This window comes from Arachis hypogaea, chromosome 20, assembly GCF_003086295.3.
Source record: "Arachis hypogaea cultivar Tifrunner chromosome 20, arahy.Tifrunner.gnm2.J5K5, whole genome shotgun sequence".
Classification (NCBI taxonomy): Eukaryota; Viridiplantae; Streptophyta; class Magnoliopsida; order Fabales; family Fabaceae; genus Arachis; species Arachis hypogaea.
The window spans coordinates 24,187,038-24,207,828 of NC_092055.1; the positions used below are offsets into that span (position 1 = coordinate 24,187,038).

General features: G+C 33.2%; 1 non-coding gene across 1 annotated transcript; it reads left to right on the forward strand.

Moving 5' to 3' along the window:
* Window positions 1–15,375: 15,375 nt before the first annotated feature.
* Window positions 15,376–15,483, forward strand: LOC112788367 (small nucleolar RNA R71). The gene has a single exon (XR_003195733.1). It is a non-coding gene; the product is annotated as a small nucleolar RNA R71 (small nucleolar RNA).
* The last annotated feature ends 5,308 nt before the right edge of the window (window positions 15,484–20,791 follow it).

Genomic DNA, 20,791 nt, shown 5'->3' on the forward strand with positions numbered 1-20,791 from the left:
TCTTCCAAAAGTTTGAGCTAAAGTTTGAGGCAAGCTTTTGCTCAAGCTTTTTGTTCTCTCTTGCTCTTTGCCATTTCTTCTTTCTTCAACCTTCTTTAAAGCTCTTTTCACCTATCATCAATCAACCAAGCACATCAAAGCTATGCTCAAAATCATGAGATTGTTATTCTTTCATAATATATGACAATTATAGCACAAAATCTCATGAAATTGCATTAATTTATCCAAGGTTGATTGAATCAAAGGAAACATGAAATTCTACCCAATTGGCTTACTTATGGCTCAAGAAAGTGCATAAAACCTATTGAAAACAAAGGAAAAAGCATAGAAAAACATGACATGATGACATGTCATCAGTAAAATGCTGAAATAGGTGAGGCAAAACCATGAAAATGTTACATTATTCATTCAGCCTTTTACATTAACATGTGTTATGCAAGCATTTTATTTACAGGTGGATAATCAGATATATAAGACACATCGTTTTGTTTTCACATGCCAAGAGAGCAGCAGAAACACTCAATACGATCAAGAAAATGCATAGCAATATAACTGAATACAAGTCATACTGTTTACCTTGTTTATCTCCTCTTTGTTATAATTATAATTCTCCAGCGGCTTCCATTCTTTTGTGGCCTTCAGCAGGACAGAACATAATATACATGGACTCAGTATAGAAAGTGGAACGCAGAAGAGTGTATGATTTTGTAAAACTGGAAATCAAGTCTCTTTGTTGCCCATAAATTGCTTACCAGACGCACATCAAAACACTTGATTTCTGTTCCTGAGGAGGGCATAAATCATATCTTCATTCCCTGTTTTCAAGCAAAAGCACTTTTGTCAGCTAAAAAATATTTTACTTCTTAGGGAATATAAAGTGTTAGTTAATGGTGTAGAAGTTGTTAAATTTAGGATCACAAACATGTTGACAGGTTGTTCATAAAAGAAGTTATATTGGAAGCCCTCAATGAAGACTATCAAGGATACATATGAAACCACATGATTTATCTTTCAAGCTGCCACTAAGTTCCTGTATCATTAATCTTTTGAGTCAAGGTATTAACATGTTATTAGTGTAAAGATGCACCACCAAGCACAACTATTTGCAATCAGTAAAAGATTAGTTAATCACTTTTCAGCTTGAAAGAAAGAGTTTATGACTAGAATCCCTTGTGAAACAGATACTAAAACAAATATTAAGAACAAATGACATTTAAAAGAAAAAAATGGTCTCACCAGTCTTGAAACACAAGGAAGTGACAGGTTCCACGCTAACATCCATAACCAGTCTCGCCACATCTTTGCACCGCATGTCAAACCAGCAAACACGACCATCCTTTTATTTCAATATTTTCAATTAAGAAACAGATAAAAATCAATGAGTTAAATCAGAACAAAACAGTTAAATTTATAAATTGGAGATCTCAAGATAAAAGTGGAAGCCACGATGAATGAATCTCACCTCAACTAAACTGAATAGATGGTTGCAAATGTTGTGAGAGTAAGATTGATAATATTGTTCCTAGGGTTTGCAAAAGTTGTGAGAGTAAGATTGATAAAGTGAGCTCAGAGAGTGTGAGACAGAATGAGCTCGCGATGAGAATTTGAGACAGAGTTACCTAAAATCAGAGAAGAGAATGGGCAACAGCCAAAAACGGCGAGGAGCAGTGAATCAGAAACGACACACGGCGAGGAGGGGAGGAACCCTTCGTGACGGCGACGCCACGAGCTCAACTCAGAACTTCGTGCGACGGAGAGGAGAGGAGGAACGATGCGAAGAGGGTCGAGTAGAGCTTCCCCAGATGACGAAGGCACCCACGGTCTATCCCCGCCGGCAGCGACAGCACCTTCTACCGGAGGAAAAGAGTTCTCGATGACAACTTTGAAGAGGGATGAGCGTGAAAATGAGTTCATAGGTCAGGAGTGTGAATGGAGCTCGATAGGGTGGTGATAAAATTAGGGTTAACTCAATCTTTTCAACGCAAAATTTTAAATTACAGACGGATTTTCTGTCTGTAATAATTTAATGAAACGCAGCGTTTTGTCTATTTAATTACAGACGGATTTTTCGTCTGTAACCATTTCTCACGAAAAAAATTAATTTTATCGACAGAATTATCGACGGATTTTGTTTTCCGTCTGTAATTTATGTTAATTCATTTTTTTTTATTTTTCGACAAAAAATTCCTCTAAAATTCCGTCTGTATTTCCGTAGAATAAAATCCGTCGGAAATATCCGTCTGTAATAATTAATTTTCTAGTAGTGATAATTATCCCATTTATTTTATTTATTAAAATAAAAAAATCCTTGTATTATGAGTAATTTAATCACAAAATATTATTATTTTAAATTAATATTTAATCAATCATAATTTATATTTATAATTATTAAAATTTATGTATATAAATTAATGTAATTTATATTTATTAAAAATAATTTAATATTTATACGAATAAAAAAAATAAAATTACTAACAAGTGCATACTCCAAAAATTTCTCTTGTATTATTTGTTTAGTATTTATTAATTTATTTAATACTTAAACAAATTATCCAAATTTAATTAAATAAATTGAAATAATACATCTCAAATTTATACACCATTTATTTTAACTATTTTAATTAAAACGAAACCATAAATAACTAAATTTTACATACATATCATAATCTTTTTTTTGTCCTCTTTCTTTTACTTCTTTTTTCTTTTTTCTTTCTCTTCTTTTGCATAATCAATATCATCGACATCTTTTTCTTATTCGTCTTTTCTTTATTTTATTTTTGTTGTTGTTATTTATCTCTTAAAAAAAATACATAACCAAAAAAAAGAAAAAAGATGAAGAATAATAAGATTTTGTTAAGAAACTAATGCATAAAATTTCTTTGTGAAATTTCAATTAAGAAATTTTTATATTATGATTATGAAATTCTGGTGTCAGAATTAAAAAATTTATGTGTCACAATTAAAAAATTTTGGTGCTATTTTTTTATTTTATGTTTTTCTCAAATAATCTCTTCTTCCTTTGTCTCCTTCTTATTTTATTTTTGTTTTATACTCTCATAAATTTTTTTTTGTTTTATTCTTTAAGAAAAATAAAAAAAACAAATAAAAAAAGAATTATTTAATTATTTATTTCTTTATTTAGTTTATCTTTTTGACGATAAATGCAAAATTTTTTTAAAAAAATACATAACTTTATAAATAAAAATAAATAAATCATGAAAAAAAATAAGAATAATAAAAAATTTTTGTGTCACAATTCACTATTAAAAAATTTTGGTATTTTTTTTTTTATGTAAAAAAGAAGTATCATTTATGTATACATGTGTAGATAATTTTTGTTGCATTTAGACTAAATTAATTGGACTTAATTACTAAAATTGTGTAAATATATAACGAATATATTATAAATTTATGTATCATTAGTCATTTTCACATATGGAGGCAGCATAAATGAGTTAATGAAAATTATATATTTGCGGTCACAATTAACAAAAAAAAAAAAAGCAGCAAATTTCTTTTTCTCGTTTTCCACTCCATATTCGTAGGAAAATGGGAATAATATCTGAGCCTTTTTTGCTAGTAATGATTGCCAAAATGAGAACGAAAATTTGAGACATCTTTTGCAGGCAATAGGACCAATATATATATATATATATCATACCACCTCTATTTCATTTTCTGGCCTTTAAAATTATAACATAATGTATAATTTCGTAATTTTTTTCGATGAAGTGGTAAATAATAAATATTTTTTTTTGGGCAATAATAAGGGTTTCGGAAACAGCAGTAGAATATGATTCCTTGATTTCTCATTCAAAAAGTATTATCATTATGTGTGGTAGTGGGGAATCCAATGTATATTTCATTTTAAAATCACTCAATAAAATATTTTCCTTTTTATTTTTCTTTAAATAACACAGATTTTAGTTGAATATTACAAAAAAAGAATAGCACATAAATTTTATTTGAATAACAATTTTTTTTCAAATACACAATTTCTTTGTTTGTGAAATTATTGATATAATTTTTTGTGGAAATTTAATTGGAAATTATTTGTATACTTAACATTGTTCATTATTTTTATATTTTTTATTTTATTACCTAAAAAGGTATTTTAATAATTTGAAAATATTATCAGATTAATAGCATAGTTTTTACATGTTTAGTAGAGTTGGCCAAACATCATTAATCAAAATTTACCAAAACTGACCTCCAAATTAAATTATAATTTTGCTGTTCATCATTTGGTATTATACCAATATATCATGAATCACGATGTTCTAGTATGACAAAGAACTTTAGAAACAAGATTTGAATATCGATAGATACACAGGAACATCAATTACTCCCATAGCAGATGTGGGGTTACTTTAGGTTGAGACTTAGAGAATTATGATGCTCAGAAACTAATATAGATATGGAGCACGATACAATATGATACATAAATTTAAAATTTTTATAAAACATAAAAATATAGCATATATATAAAATATAAAATTTTTTTTAGATGAATTATAATTATATTTTAATATTTTTTAATTACATAAAATATTTAAAATATTTTTATTTTAATAATTAATAATAAATATTATTTTTAAATTTATTTTAAAAATATATATTAAAAATAAAATTAAACATGATATATAATAATATTTAAATATATTTAAATATATATATATATATATATATTTAAAATATTTTTTTATTTTTTATTAAGATATAATTAAACACATAAAATACACATATCAAACAAATATCTATGAAATATCTAAAATATGTCCGCGACAAATAAAAAAGTGCCCATAATTCATAGCCGGACAGCATTGACTGATGGGCCATCGATTTATTGTTTCAAATAAAAGTTCAACGATTTGCATTATATATATATATATATATATATATATATATATATATTGAATAATTAATTATATTACGTAAACACTTAAATTAATTATAAAATTAATTATTAATATAATATATATTAAAATATAAATATATATTAAAAATAAATTAAATAATATATATACATATATTTATATATATAATAGTTAAATTTTTGTATTCACATAATATTTTTGTTGAATAATTTTATTAAAAATATTATATAATTAATAAATATTATTATTTTTAATCAGTATTTAATCAATAATAATTTATATTTAAATTTATAAAGATTTATAAATATAAAATACATAATTTATATTTTTATTTATTAAAAAATATATATATGAATTAATATAATTTATATGTACATTTATCAAAATTTATATACATAAATAATAAAATTTATTTGTTAAAAATAATTTAATATTTATACTTATCAAATATGATAAAAATTATTAAAAAATATTGATCATTTTTTATAATTTTATTTACATACTACATATCTAGTAATTTTCTAATTACCATGCATATACTCAATATAAAAAAACAACCAACCAAAATAATTATTTATATTCTTACCTTTTTTGAAAAAAAGTAAAAATTTACTTATTATTATGCATTTTTTATATAAACTTTTATTTTTCATAGGTTATATATTTAACGATTGAGTGACAAGTGACGTACGACTGGCATTTTCCCTAATATTATACTGATTTTTCAGCCTTGCGTTACTCGTGCATGCAGATGATTCTTGTATTGTGCCTTGCTATTCTACCTTCCTTCCTCAATCAACAAACTATAAATCTCCTATATATTTTCGGTGGTTTATTTCTATAATGCTTATGTGATGGTGTGTATAATATTCAAAGTCACCTTTTCTGATTATTCTAAATATGATCACATATTCACATTTTCTTTTTTTTTTCTCTTTCTTTTTCTTCCTTTTTTTTCCTCCACGTTCATAAATTTCCCCCGTTTTCCCTTTAAAATCTATTATTTAATTGAAGATAAAGTGAATGTCAAGATATGAAAAAAGAGGAATGTAATATATTAGTAGAATTTATTATTTTTTATTATCTGTTATACATTAATATTTAAATATATGAATTAAAAGTATATTATTAAATTACTAGACTGAAAAAATTGAATTAGTAGCTAATGAACAAAAATAACAAATTCGATTGCCCTTGAGCATTTTTCATGAAAAATTACTATCATAATGACAATTTTTAAAAGCTTCATGAGATATAGTTTTTTCAAGGTTTTGAATTTCTTTCAAAATATTTATTTTTCAGTTTTGGTCTAATAAAATTTAAAAAAAAATTTGGTTTTACTTTATGCCATTAGTTTTTTCTCTCTAGTAAATACATGCTTTTTGGTTTTAATCCCTATAAAGTTTTTCTTTAAACTTTAGTCCAATAAAAATTAAGAACTTTTAGTTTTAATCTCTACCATCAGTTTTAACTATATATTTAAATATTATTAAATTATATAGCCATTATAAATACCATAATCATGACCATTATAAAAATGAGAGAAAGTATTAGGAATTAATATTAATTGTGTATCATATGTACAATGGATTAAAAAAAAGGTAAAATTATAACTAAAAATTAAATTATTAATTATTTAATTTTAAATTTTAAAATTTTAAAAATTAGGATTAGCATTTAAATCAATTTACACTATGTATCGTTATTTCTAATCTTATCGTAACTTTCAATACACGTCTAAAACTCACCGTTATCTTCATCTTGCGTCACTGAATTCCTCGCCGGCCATACCGACACCACCGCATCCTCCCACCGACACTGTCCTCACCTCCGCCGGTCAGTCCGATGCGCCTCGCCCTCCGACGCCTAATGTTGCTGCAGCTGGTTTCGCGCTTCTCTTTTGAACCGGCTTCGCTTTCTCCCATTCCTTCAAGCCTCTTCTCACTGATGATACCACCATACTTTTCTTCTTCTTCGAATCCAAGCATAATTAGCTTCTTTCATGATTTCAAAACTATGTTTCACCATAATAGTTGTTTCTTCTGTTTATTCATCTTCTTTTTCTCTTTTAATAGTCAATTTAATTAGGATGGTCATTTTAGTAGGTATGCGGATGGTTATTTTAATTTTTATGTAGATGATTATTTTGATTAGATTGGGTTTAGTTATATATAATTAAAATATGTTAGATGTTCAATTCATTAGGTAGGCGCATGATTATTTTTATCCTTAAGTGGATGGTTATTTTTACTAAAGGTGAGTGGCGTGTGACAAGCTAAGTATCGACGGTGAAATGGAATGATTATTGATGAAGGTGGGATGACTGCTAGTTGAAAAAGAAGAGAGTATTGGAGTGAAATGTTTTAGTAAATTAAGATTCCAGATAGTTATTTTTTTTAAATAACAAACTGGATTTTTTAAAAATTTAAAATTTGAAATTGGGGGATTTAAAATTTGAAATTTGATGTGAAATAATTGAATGAGAAATTTTTGAATTTATTATTTATTTCTATTGAACTAAATAACCAACCCATTGTACACATTATCAAGATTCTTCATTAGCTTTCTAGCGGAATTCTAAAAATTAACATATATTTTTCAAAATGACATATCTAACATATAAAATCAGTTTTGTTTTTTTAGATAAATTTGTTAACGTTTTAAATATTCGTAGATATAAATAATAGTTTATTTTACTTAAATAGACTTAAGTAAGCATTTTACTTTCAATTATTTGTAATTTTCACCTTTATATATATATATATATATATATATATATATATATATATATATATATATTTTCAATAAATTTATTTTGCTCTGTATATAGTGAGACCCAGAAATGGGCTCATTTAATTATTGTCAGACAATAGGTCCACTCCCTCATCAGCATTCTTGAAAATTCATGTTATCTTTTTTTTTTTTGCCAATTAGATAGGTAAAAAATTAGTTCGTTACAAGATCTGTCATTTGAGTTTTATTTAAGAATAAAATCTTATTTTATATTTTTTAATAAAATAAAAATATTATCTCTTGGAAACACTGTTAAATGCGTGCAAGAAGGACAATAGCTCTCATTAAACTCTGTGAAATAAGTTCTTGAGAGGAGAAGAATGTGAAAGTAGGATGAAAATAGAGAAGTTGGAGATGCAGAGAAGATGAAGAGAAGAGAGAGAGAAAATAAGGGAAATAGTTTTGTAAAGTAAAACAGAAAGTTTGGAGTTTTCTATTAGTCGTGAGGCTAATATATATACATCAGGAAATGAATTCATCTGTAACAAACTTGTCAAGTGACCAAAAATATCTACAACTAATTATCACTTTGTTAACTATCTCTAATTGCTTTGATTTACAAATTAATTATCTCTAACAAACTATTATTAACTTATTGGACTGAACCAATCAAGTCACAGCCTCCCACAAGCCAGGACCATGGAGATCAAGCAGTCCTAGCTTGGACAAATTGGTGGAGAAAGGTCCTGGTGCCAAAGGTTTGGTGAGGAAGTCTGCCAATTGATCAGTAGAGGAAACAGGCAGTAAGTGCGTGAAGCTGCTTTGTAGCTTCTCACGAGTAATGTGGCAGTCGACTTCAATGTGCTTACTATGCTCATGAAAGATGGGATTGGCGACAATGTGAATCGCAGATCTATTGTCACAAAAAATGGTAATCGGAGCCGTAAGTGGCATGCCAATGTCTTGGAAAATGAAAGAAAGCCACTGAGCCTCGCAAGTAGCATTTGCCAATGCACGATATTCAGCTTTAGATGAAGACCTGGAGGCGGTTGATTGTTTCTTTCTCTTTCAACTAATCAAAGCTGACCCAAGGTGAATTAACTCAATCTACCCATCACATAAGAGATACCTCAAGACCCTAAAAGCTGCCTCGAAGTGAGCAGTAGTTGGGCAATCAATGAATTAACTCAATCTGCCCATCACATAAGAGATGTCCGGACGTGTGTTGGCTAGATACATAAGGCGACCAACTAGTTGCCGGTAATTGGTGAAATCAGAGAGCAAAGTGCCATTTTCGGAAGTTAGTTTCGCATGGTAGTCCATGGGGGTACTGACAGGTTTGCAATCCAAGAAACCAAAATTTTCAAGAATGTCCAAGGCATATTTTTGCTGACAAAGATGAATACCTTTGGCTGAACGTGCAACTTCCATGCCTAAGAAAAACTTCAAGTCACCAATGTCCTTGATTTTGAACTTGTCATGAAGAATTCCTTTAATTCGATTAATCTCCGAAATGTCATCCCCCGTGAGCACTAAATCATCGACATAGACAAGGATAATGGTGATCCCTGAAGCTGTAATTTTGGTAAAAAGAGAGTGATCCGAAACAGACTTCTTGTATTCCGAGGTAATAAGTGTGGCTGTCAACTTTAAATTCCATTGTCTACTCGCTTATCGCAATCCATAAAGAGATTTTTGTAACTTGCACACCATCCCTTGCTGTTCATCCAAGCCAGGAGGTTTTTTCATGTAAACATCTTCATTTAGATCGCCGTGTAAGAATGCCATATTGACGTCAAGTTGTTTCAAGTGCCACTTCTTAGCTGCTGCCACTGCTAACACTAATCTCAAAGTAGTCATCCGAACCACAGGGCTGAATGTATCAATGAAGTCGACCCCTTCAATCTGTGTGAAACCTTTCGCAACCAACCTAGCTTTGCGTCTTTCAATGCTACCATCCGCATGAAATTTGGTTTGGAAGACCCACTTGCAACCAATGGCTCGTTTACCAATTGGAAGCTTGCAAACTCTCCAAGTATCGTTTAACTTCAATGCCTCCAACTCACTTTGAATTGCCTCTCTCCAAGAATGATGAGCAGCAGCCTCCTCATAAGTGCGAGGATCAGGATTTGAAGAGATGGCCAAACAAAAAGACTTGTAATTAAAATTCAGCTTATTGGTGCACGAAATTGTGATCTCTGGTAATGGCTCCAAAAACTTGGTGCTCTAATCTCAATTCATAATTTGTCACAACTTCGATACAACTAACCAGCAAGTGCACTGGGTCGTCCAAGTAATAAACCTTACGTGAGTAAGGGTCGATCCCACGGAGATTGTTGGTATGAAGCAAGCTATGGTCACCTTGTAAATCTCAGTCAGGCGGATAATAATTGATTATGGAGTTTTCGAAAATAATACTAATTAAACAGAAAATAAGGATAGAAACACTTATGTAAGTCATTGGTGAGAATTTCAGATAAGCGTATAGAGATGTTTTCGTTCCTCTGAACCTCTGCTTTCCTGCTGTCTTCATCCAATCAGTCTTATTCCTTTCCATGGCTGGCTTTATGCAAGGGCATCACCGTTGTCAGTGGTTACATCCCCTCCTCTTGTGAAAATGGTCCAAATGCTCTGTCACAGCACGGCTAATCATCTGAGGTTCCCGATCATGCTGGAATAGGATTCACCCTCCTTTTGCGTCTGTCACTACGCCCAGCAATCGCGAGTTTGAAGCTCGTCACAGTCATTCAATCCCTGAATCCTACTCAAAATACCACAGACAAGGTTTAGACTTTTCGGATTCTCATGAATGCCGCCATCAATCTAGCTTACACCACGAAGATTCTGATTAAGAGATCTAAGAGATAATCATTCAATCGAAGGTAGAACGGAAGTGGTTGTCAGGCACGCGTTCATGGGGAATGATGATGATTGTCACGTTCATCACATTCAGGTTGAAATGTAAATGAATATCTTAGAAGCGGAATAAGTTGAAGTGAATAGAAAAACAGTAGTACTTTGCATTAATCTTTGAGGAACAGCAGAGCTCCACACCTTAATCTATGGAGTGTAGAAACTCTACCGTTAAAAATACATAAGTGAAAGGTTCAGGCATGGCCGAATGGCCAGCCCCCAAAATGAGATCACAGGATCAAAAACACAATCCAGGATTTTAAATACAATAGTAAAAAGTCCTATTTATACTAAACTAGTTACTAGGGTTTACATAAGTAAGTAATTGATGCATAAATCTACTTCCGGGGCCCACTTGGTGTGTGCTTGGGCTGAGCTTGAATGTTACACATGCAGAGGCTCTTTCTGGAGTTGAACGCCAGGTTGTAACGTGTTTCTGGCGTTCAACTCTGGTTTGTGACTTGTTTCAACGCCCTTTTATGTCATTTAAACTTGGGCAAAGTATGAACTATTATATATTTCTGGAAAGCCCTGGATGTCTACCTTCCAACACAATTGGAAGCGCGCCATTTTGAGTTCTGTAGCTCCAGAAAATCCACTTTGAGTGCAGGGAGGTCAGAATCCAACAGCATCAGCAGTCCTTCTTCTACCTCTGAATCTGATTTTTGCTCAAATCCCTCAATTTCAGCCAGAAAATACCTGAAATCACAGAAAAACACAAAAACTCATAGTAAAGTCCAGAAATATGAATTTAACATAAAAACTAATGAAAACATCCCTAAAAGTAACTAGATTCTACTAAAAACATACTAAAAACAATGCCAAAAAGCGTATAAATTATCCGCTCATCACAACACCAAACTTAAATTGTTGCTTGTCCCCAAGCAACTGAAAATCAAATAGGATAAAAAGAAGAGAATATACTATAAATTCCAAACTATCAATGAAACATAGCTCCAATCAGATGAGCGGGACTTGTAGCTTTTTTGCCTCTTGAATAGTTTTGGCATCTCACTTTATCCATTGAAGTTCAGAATGATTGGCTTCTATAGGAACTCAGAGTTCAGATAGTGTTATTGATTCTCCTAGTTCAGTATGATGATTCTTGAACACAGCTATTTTATGAGTCTTGGCCGTGGCTCTAAGCAATTTGTTTTCCAGTATTACCACCGGATACATAAATGCCACAGACACATAATTGGGTGAACCTTTTCAGATTGTGACTCAGCTTTGCTTAAAGTCCCCAATTAGAGGTGTCCAGGGTTCTTAGGCACACTCTTTTTTTTGCTTTGGACCTTGACTTTAACCGCTCAGTCTCAAGTTTTCACTTGACACCTTCACGCCACAAGCACATGGTTAGGGACAGCTTGGTTTAGCCGCTTAGACCAGGATTTTATTCCTTTAGGCCCTCCTATCCACTGATGCTCAAAGCCTTGGGATCCTTTTTATTTGCCCTTGCCTTTTGGTTTTAAGGGTTATTGGCTTTTTGCTCTTGCTTCTTGGTTTTAAGAGCTTTTGGCTTTTTCTGCTTGCTTTTTCTTTTTATTTTTTTTCGCCTATTTTTTTTTCCTTTTTTTTTCTGCAAGCTTTGTTCTTTGCTGCTTTTTCTTGCTTCAAGAATCATTTTTATGATTTTTCAGATTATCAAATAACATGTCTCCTTGTCATCATTCTTTCAAGAGCCAACATATTTAACATTCTTAAACAACAACTTCAAAAGACATATGCACTGTTCAAGCACACATTCAGAAAACAAGAAGCATTGTCACCACATCAATATAATTAAACTAAGTTCAAGGATAAATTCAAAACTCATGTACTTCTTGTTCTTCTGAATTAAAACATTTTTCATTTAAGAGAGGTGATGGATTCATAGGACATTCATAACTTTAAGACAAAGTTACTAAATACTAATGATCATGTAATGAAGACACAAACATGGATAAGCACTTAACATAGAGAAAACGAAAAACAGAGAATAAGAACAAGGAATGAGTCCACCTTAGTGATGGTGGCGTTTCCTTCTTGAGGAACCAATGATGTCCTTGAGCTCTTCTATGTCTCTTCTTTGTCTTTGTTGCTCCTCCCTCATTGCTTTTTGATCTTCTCTGATTTCATGAAGGATGATGGAGTGCTCTTAATGTTCCACCCTTAGTTGTCCCATGTTGGAACTTAATTCTCCTAGGGAGGTGTTGATTTGCTCCCAATAGTTTTGTGGAGGAAAATGCATTTGAGGCATCTCCAGAATCTCATGGTGATGAGCTTCTTCATGTGCCTGTTGAGATCCATGAAAGTGCTCTCTTGTTTGCTCCATCCTTTTCTTAGTGATGGGCTTGTGAGATGAATCTTTCCATCTCCCATGGCTCAGAGGTGGAAGCTTTTGTCTTCCCTTTCCTCTTTCTTAAGGTTTCTCTGGCCTTAGGTGCCATTAATGGTTATGGAAAAACAAAAAAGCTATGCTTTTACCACACCAAACTTAGAATGTTGCTCGCCCTCGAGCAAAAGAAGAAAGAATAGAAGAAGAAGAAGAAGATATGGAGGAGATGGAAGGTTGTGTGTATTCGGCCATATGGGTGGGATTGGGTGGGAAAGAGATGTTGAATTTTGAAGGTAGGTGGGTGTATGGATGTGAGTGGTAAATGGAAAACAGAAGGGATGATCATGAATGGAGAGAGAGATGGTGAGGTAGGTGGGGATCCTGTGGGGTCCACAGATCCTGAGGTGTTCAAGGATTTACAACCTTGCACCAAATTGGGCATGCAAAATGCCCTTGCACACAACTCTGGGTGTTCAGCGCCAGATTGGTGCTTGTTCTGGGCGTTGAACGCCCATTTGTTGCCCATTTCTGGCGTTGAACGCCAGAACCATACTTGTTCTGGGCGTTCAGCGCCAGAACCATGCTCTGTTCTGGCGTTGAACGCCCAAAACATGTTTCTTACTGGCGTTTAAACGCCAGTAAGGTCTTCCTCCAGGGTGTGATTTTTCTTCTGCTGTTTTTGATTCCGTTTTCAATTTTTATATTTATTTTGTGACTCCACATGATCATGAACCTAATAAAACATGAAAAACAATAAAAATAGAAATGAGATAAAAATTGGGTTGCCTCCCAACAAGCACTTCTTTAATGTCAATAGCTTGACAGTGGGCTCTCATGGAGCCTCACAGATGTTCAGAGCATTGTTGAGACTTCCCAACACCAAACTTAGAGTTTGGATATGGTAGTTCAACACCAAACTTAGAGTTTGGTTGTGGCCTCCCAACACCAAACTTAGAGTTTGACTGTGGGGGCTCTGGTTGACTCTACAATGAGAGAAGCTTACTGTGCTTCCTCTCCATGGATGCAGAGAGAGATCCTTGAGTTGTAAATACAAGGTTGTCCTCATTTATTTGAAGGATCAATTCTCCTCTGTCCATATCAATCACAGCTCTTGCTGTGGCTAGGAAGGGTCTTCCAAGGATGATGAATTCATCTATCCTCATCCTTCCCAGTGTCTAGGACTATGAAATCAGTAGGGATGTAAAGGCCTTCAACCTTTACTAACACGTCCTCTACTTGTCCATAAGCCTGTTTTCTTGAATTGTCTGCCATCTCTAATGAGATTTTAGTGGCTTGCACCCCAAAGATTCCCAGTTTCTCTATTACAGAGAGGGGCATAAGGTTTATTCCTGAACCAAGGTCACACAGAGGCTTAAAGATCATGGTGCCTATGGTACAAGGTATTAAGAACTTTCCAGGATCCTGTTTCTTCTGAGGCAATGTCAGTTGATCCAGATCACTTAGTTCATTGGTGAACAAGGAAGGTTCATCTTCCCAAGTTTCAATGCCAAATAATTTGGCATTCAGCTTCATGATTGTACCAAGGTACTTGGTAGCTTGCTCTTCAGTAACATCCTCATTCTCTTCAAAAGAGGAATACTCATCAGAGCTCATGAATGGCATAAGGAGGTTTAATGGAATCTCTATGGTCTCTAGGTGAGCCTCAGATTCCTTTGATTCCTCATAGGGAAGCTCCTTATTGATCACTGGACGTCCTAGGAGGTCTTCCTCCTTGGGATTCACGTCCTCTCCTTCCTTTACAGGTTCGGCCATGGTGATCAATTCAATGGCCTTGCACTCTCCTTTTGGATTTTCTTCTGTATTGCTTGGGAGAGTACTAGGAGGGATTTCAGTGATCCTTTTACTCAGCTGGCCCACTTGTGCTTCCAAATTTCTAATGGAAGACCTTGTTTCATTCATGAAACTTACAGTGGCCTTGGATAGATCAGAGACTAAGTTTGCTAAATTAGAGGTATTTTGTTCAGAATTCTCTGTCTGTTGCTGAGTGGATGATGGAAAAGGTTTACTATTGTTAAACCTGTATCTTCCACCATTATTAAAGCCTTATTGAGGCTTTTGTTGATCCTTCCATGAGAGATTTGGATGATTTCTCCATGATGGATTATAGGTGTTTCCATAAGGTTCACCTAAGTAATTCACCTCTGCTATTGCAGGGTTCTCAGGATCATAAGCTTCTTCTTCAGAAGATGCCTCTTGAGTACTGTTGGATGCAGCTTGCATTCCATTCAGACTTTGAGAAATCATATTGACTTGCTGAGTCAATATTTTGTTCTGAGCCAATATGGCATTCAGAGTATCAATTTCAAGAACTCCCTTCTTCATAGGCGTCCCATTACTTACACGATTCCTCTCAGAAGTGTACATGAACTGGTTATTAGCAACCATGTCAATGAGTTCTTGAGCTTCTGCAGGCATTTTCTTTAGGTGAATGGATCCACCTGCAGAAGTATCCAATGACATCTTTGATAGCTCAGATAAAGCATCATAGAATATATCCAGGATGGTCCATTCTGAAAGCATGTCAGAAGGACACTTTTTGGTCAGCTGCTTGTATCTTTCCCAAGCTTCATAGAGGGATTCACCTTTTTTCTGTCTGAAGGTTTGAACATCCACTCTAAGCTTGCTCAGCTTTTGAGGAGGAAAGAACTTAGCTAAGAAAGCCGTGACCAGCTTATCCCAAGAGTTCAGGCTATCTCTGGGGTGAGAGTCCAACCACACTCTAGCTCTGTCTCTTACAGCAAAAGGGAAAAGCATGAGCCTGTAGACTTCAGAATCTACTCCATTAGTCTTAACAGTATCACATATCTGCAAGAATTCAGTTAAGAACTGAAAAGGATCTTCAGATGGAAGTCCATGAAACTTGCAGTTTTGCTGTATCAGAGAAACTAATTGAGGTTTCAGCTCAAAGTTGTTTGCTCCAATGGCAGGAATGGAGATGCTTCTTCCATGTAAATTGGAATTAGGTGCAGTAAAGTCACCAAGCATCCTCCTTGCATTATTATTATTTTCAGCTACCATCTCCTCTTCCTGTTCGAAAATTTCTGAAAGGTTATCTCTGAATTGTTGTAATTTAGCTTATCTTAGTTTCCTCTTCAGAGTCCTTTCAGGTTCTGGATCTGCTTCAACAAGAATATTTTTGTCCTTGCTCCTGCTCATATGACAAAGAAGAGGGCACAGAAAAAATAATAATAATAATAATAGGAATCCTTTATACCACAGTATAGAAGTCCCTGTGTGAGTGGAAGAAAGGAAGGGGACAAAGAATGTAATGTAAGGAAAGAAACACTAGGGTGAGGAGAGTAGAGATGTGAGGTGAAGAGATGTTAGTAGATGAATAAATAAATAGAATGAGATGAGAGAGGGAAGATTTCAAAAATAATTTTTGAAAAAGAGTTAGTGATTTTCAAAATTAGTTTTTCAAAAAGGTTAGTAATTTTCGAAAATAAAAAATCAAAAATTAAAATAATTAGTTAATTAAAAAGAATTTTTGAAAAAGAGGGAAGATATTTTCGAAAATTAGAGAGAGAGAGTTAGTTAGGTAGTTTTGAAAAAGATAAGAAACAAACAAAAAGTTAGTTAGTTAGTTGAACCAAATTTGAAAATCAATTTTGAAAAGATAAGAAGATAGGAGGTTAGAAAAGATATTTTAAAATCAAATTTTTGAAAAAGATGAGATAAGAAGATATTTTTGAAAAGATATGATTGAAATTAGTTTTGAAAAAGATTTGATTTTTTAAAATCACAATTAATGACTTGATTCACAAGAAATCACAAGATATGATTCTAGAACTTAAAGTTTGAATCTTTCTTAACAAGCAAGTAACAAACTTGAAATTTTTGAATCAAAACATTAATTGATGATGTTATTTTGGAAAATTATGTGATAAAGATAAGAAAAAGATTTTTGGAAAAGATTTTTATAATTTTCGAAAATAACTAAGAAAAATGAAAAAGATTTGATTTTTGAAAAAATTTTTGAAAAAGATAAGATTTGTAAATTGAAAATTTGATTTGACTCATAAGAAACAATTGGATTTTAAAAATTTTTGAAAAAGTCATCTAATTTTCAAAATTTTGAGAGAGAAAAAGGGAAAGATATTTTTTTTATTTTTGAATTTTTAATGATGAGAGAGAAAAACACTAAAAATGCTCAATGCATGGAGATTTTAGATCAAAACAATGAATGCATGCAAAAATGCTATGAATGTCAAGATGAACACCAAGAACACTTTGAAGATCAAGATGAACATCAAGAACTTATTTTTGAAAAATTTTTATATGCAAAGAAAACATGCAAGACACCAAACTTAGAAATCTTTCATGTTTAGACTCTATGGATGCAAAAATGCACATGAAAAATACCACATAACACAAAACAAGAAAACATCAAGATCAAACAAGAAGACTTACCAAGAACAACTTGAAGATCATAAAGAACACTATGAATGCATGAATTTTCGAAAAATGCAAGATGAATATGCAATTGACACCAAATTTTCAACTTGACTCAAGACTCAAACAAGAAACATGAAATATTTTTGATTTTTTTGATTTACTAATTTTTTTTGGATTTTTTTTTTCAAAAATTATTTGAAAAAGAAAAATAAGGATTCCAAAACTTTTAATATGAATTCCAGGAATCTTATGCTCTTTAGTCTAAAGCTCCAATCAAAGGGTCAGGCATGGCTTAATAGCCAGCCAAGCTCTAGCATGTAAATTACATCCATTGAGGTGATTAGTTGAAGACCAATCCCAAAGCAGTTTGGGTATGGCTTTACAGCCAGATAGGATTCAACATGTTTCATGAAACACTAGAATTCATTCTTAAAAATCTGAAGAAAAATATATTTTTGAAAATATTTTTATTATTTTTTTTTCGAAAACTGATGAGAAATTTTTGAAAGATTTTTGAAAAATTTTTGAAAAACAAAACAAAAAAGAAAATTACCTAATCTGAGCAACAAGATGAACCGTCAGTTGTCCAAACTCAAACAATCCCCGGCAACGGCGCCAAAAACTTGGTGCACGAAATTGTGATCTCTGGTAATGGCTCCAAAAACTTGGTGCTCTAATCTCAATTCATAATTTGTCACAACTTCGATACAACTAACCAGCAAGTGCACTGGGTCGTCCAAGTAATAAACCTTACGTGAGTAAGGGTCGATCCCACGGAGATTGTTGGTATGAAGCAAGCTATGGTCACCTTGTAAATCTCAGTCAGGCGGATAATAATTGATTATGGAGTTTTCGAAAATAATACTAATTAAACAGAAAATAAGGATAAAAACACTTATATAAGTCATTGGTGAGAATTTCAGATAAGCGTATAGAGATGCTTTTGTTCCTCTGAACCTCTGCTTTCCTACTGTCTTCATCCAATCAGTCTTATTCCTTTCCATGGCTGGCTTTATGCAAGGGCATCACTATTGTCAGTGGTTACATCCCCTCCTCTTGTGAAAATGGTCCAAATGCTCTGTCACAGCACGGCTAATCATCTGAGGTTCCCGATCATGCTGGAATAGGATTCACCATCCTTTTGCGTCTGTCACTATGTCCAGCAATCACGAGTTTGAAGCTCGTCACAGTCATTCAATCCCTGAATCCTACTCGGAATACCACAGACAAGGTTTAGACTTTTCGGATTCTCATGAATGCCGCCATCAATCTAGCTTACACCACGAAGATTCTGATTAAGAGATCTAAGAGATAATCATTCAATCGAAGGTAGAACGGAAGTGGTTGTCAGGCACGCGTTCATGGGGAATGATGATGATTGTCACGTTCATCACATTCAGGTTGAAATGTAAATGAATATCTTAGAAGCGGAATAAGTTGAAGTGAATAGAAAAACAGTAGTACTTTGCATTAATCTTTGAGGAACAGCAGAGCTCCACACCTTAATCTATGGAGTGTAGAAACTCTACCGTTAAAAATACATAAGTGAAAGGTTCAGGCATGGCCGAATGGCCAGCCCCCAAAATGAGATCACAGGATCAAAAACACAATCCAGGATTTTAAATACAATAGTAAAAAGTCCTATTTATACTAAACTAGTTACTAGGGTTTACAGAAGTAAGTAATTGATGCATAAATCCACTTCCGGGGCCCACTTGGTGTGTGCTTGGGCTGAGCTTGAATGTTACACGTGCAGAGGCTCTTTCTGGAGTTGAACGCCAGGTTGTAACGTGTTTCTGGCGTTCAACTCTGGTTTGTGACTTGTTTCTGGCGTTTAACTCCAGACAGCAGCGTAGAACTGGCGTTCAACGCCCTTTTACATCATCTAAACTTGGGCAAAGTATGGACTATTATATATTTCTGGAAAGCCCTGGATGTCTACTTTCCAACACAATTGGAAGCGTGCCATTTTGAGTTCTGTAGCTCCAGAAAATCCACTTTGAGTGTAGGGAGGTCAGAATCCAACAGCATCAGCAGTCCTTCTTCTACCTCTGAATCTGATTTTTGCTCAAGTCCCTCAATTTCAGCCAGAAAATACCTGAAATCACACAAAAACACACAAACTCATAGTAAAGTCTAGAAATTTGAATTTAACATAAAAACTAATGAAAACATCCCTAAAAGTAACTAGATTCTACTAAAAACATACTAAAAACAATGCCAAAAAGCGTATAAATTATCCGCTCATCACTTATCATATGAAAGAAAGTTAGAAATTGGATATCTTTGAGTAGAAGGAGGTGCTAAACCTGTTGTGGCCAACATACAATGATAGTCCTGTAAGTGGGAAGGTGGCTTGCGGTTCCTAATAGGTCTTGTTGATGCAATAGGAATGATGTCAGCAGAAACATGTGTGCCTAAATTCTACTGAGATGTGGTGTGATGTTGTGTTGTATTTAAATTCTCATGTGGTGTGTCTAATGAATGAGACACATAATGATTTAATGAATGAGATGTATTATTTTCTAATGAATGTGCTGCATTATTTTCCAATGAAATAGGAATGTTAGGGAAAGTTGCATTTGAAGAATGCGGCGATGCAGGTGAGTGATAAGTGCAGGAAGTAAATGGATCTAAATCTAGAAATTGAAGATTATTAATCCTGCAACCAGCACCAATGGTTGAAGTGCAATTAGAATCATGCAACTTTGAAGAATGAGACAAGTAGGGAAAATAATTTTCATAGAAGATAACATGTCTTGAAATAAAGATCTCCCTAGTGTTAAGATCAAGTAAAGTGTAACCTTTTTTACCATCTTTAAAACCCAAGAATACACACTTCTTAGCTCTAAGGTCCAATTTTGTTCTGCCATGAGCAAGCGTACTAGCATAAGCCAAGCATCCAAATGCTTTCAAATTTTGTAAATTCGGCAAAGTTTGAAATAGAATCTGATAAGGACTGCAATGGTTTAAAAAAAAATGCTTGGAACTCGGTTTATCAAATGAATTGCAGGAGCTATGGCAAATTGCCAAAAAATTTTGGGTATGTGAGACTGAAACAGCAATGCCCTTGCAACGCCAAGTATGTGTTGATGCTTGCGCTCAACGATACCGTTTTGTTGTGGAGTTTCTACACAAGAGGTGTGATGGATTATCCCATTCTTAGTGAAGAAATCTCTCAATAAAAACTCAGGTCCATTATCAGTTCTAATGCATTTTATTTGTGCATTAAACTGAACGTTAGCATATTGCACAAAATTTTGAAAAAGTATGGATGCTTCTGACTTTGTTTTCATGAAATAAGCCCATGTGTATCTACTATTGTCATCTACCACTGTTAAAAAATATTTGTGTCCGGAACTAGAAAGTGTGGATAGTGGTCCCCAAATATCCATGTGTACAAGATCAAAACAATTTTTAGATTTACTAATACTATGAAAAAATGGTAATCTCTTTTGTTTAGCGAAATAACATGGGTCACAAGGTGTGACTTTGATGTCTCTACATTTGATATAAGGAAAATCTTTCTGCAACA